At 39.1% G+C, this 1,225-nt stretch overlaps 1 long non-coding RNA gene across 1 annotated transcript; it reads right to left on the reverse strand.

The window, feature by feature from the left end:
* Positions 1-260: 260 nt before the first annotated feature.
* Positions 261-661, reverse strand: LOC117669012 (uncharacterized). The gene is made up of 2 exons (XR_004592349.3): positions 597-661; positions 261-464 (listed from the first exon to the last, which is right to left on the reverse strand). It is a non-coding gene; the product is annotated as an uncharacterized LOC117669012 (long non-coding RNA).
* Between the last annotated feature and the right edge of the window lie 564 nt (positions 662-1,225).

The raw sequence follows: 1,225 nt of genomic DNA on the forward strand, positions 1-1,225 counted from the left end.
GCTGAGCACTGACACTGGAAAAAACAAACAAACGGATATCGAAGAATGATTTTAAAATTGACTGAATTAGCAGAGATGGCAAAATAAGTGTTTTGATCAGAAATAATGGATAGCTTTATAAATGACTGGAAGCCGTTCGTGGACTTACCATTTAATACAATAAAAGATAGTTAACAGAGGCATTTGAAGATTAAAGTAATGTTTACCTTAGCCTATTGACTGCTCTTTCTTTTTTCTTCACACACACACACAAACACGCACACATTTTGTTTTGCTTTATTTGTTTTTCTATTTTCTATTTTACCTTTTATAATAAAACAGAATAAATGTTGTGTATGTGCATGTGCTGCTGGAAGGTTTTACTCTGGTCCATGCTAACCGTTAGCTTGTTATTGGCTAACAGCTGAAAGCCTTCTATAAAGAGCACTGCCAGCCTGAAGCCTTTGCCTTTTGCTAGTATGTTGCTGTAACAGATCATTAAAGACAAATAGTTACTTTTACCGGTTTCAACTCCATTCTTTGCCCAAATCTAACAATAAATATACTTAAATAGATACTGGGCTGAAAACCAAACCTTGGGGTATCCTACTACTTACTTCCCCTCATGTGGATGCAGTTCTGTTGAGGACTACATACCAAGTACCAGTTACAAATCCATCTAGTAGCAATTCTGTCTATCCCACAAATTATGTAACAGGACAGGTGCTTGCATCATAATACTGTTGTACTGATGTTATCAATGTGATCACTTTTGCCTATAGACACTGCTGTTTTTTGTTTCTACCTGCTTACCTATCAGGTACCTGATTACCTGACCCAAACATGAAGGGATCAATTAGCTGTTTTCTTAGACAAGACTATACAAAGAAATCTTATCAGACTGATGGTTGATACCTGTGTAAGACTAGATAAGGTCCAACAACATTCCAAAGTGTGTGTGTGTATGAGAGAGAGAGGGGGGAAGAGAGGGAGGGAGGGAGGGAGGGAGGGAGAGAGAGAGAGGGGGGGGAGGGAGAGGGAGAGAGAGATTGATTTTGTCTTCTTGTGCCAACATAGACTAATTCCCCATTTGATACTTCCCCCTGGCTCAGCCATTCTCCCTCTTACACTAGCAGAGTGCATCTATCTTGTGTTTCCCAATACATGCCCATGCCTTCCATTGGTATGTTCTGTTTTTCTTCATTTTCTAGCTATTTTTCCATTCATCCCAATCAAAGCTGCAGAA

The sequence above is a fragment of the Pantherophis guttatus genome, chromosome 4, assembly GCF_059756535.1.
Source record: "Pantherophis guttatus breed Tessera chromosome 4, ASM5975653v1, whole genome shotgun sequence".
Taxonomy (NCBI): Eukaryota; Metazoa; Chordata; class Lepidosauria; order Squamata; family Colubridae; genus Pantherophis; species Pantherophis guttatus.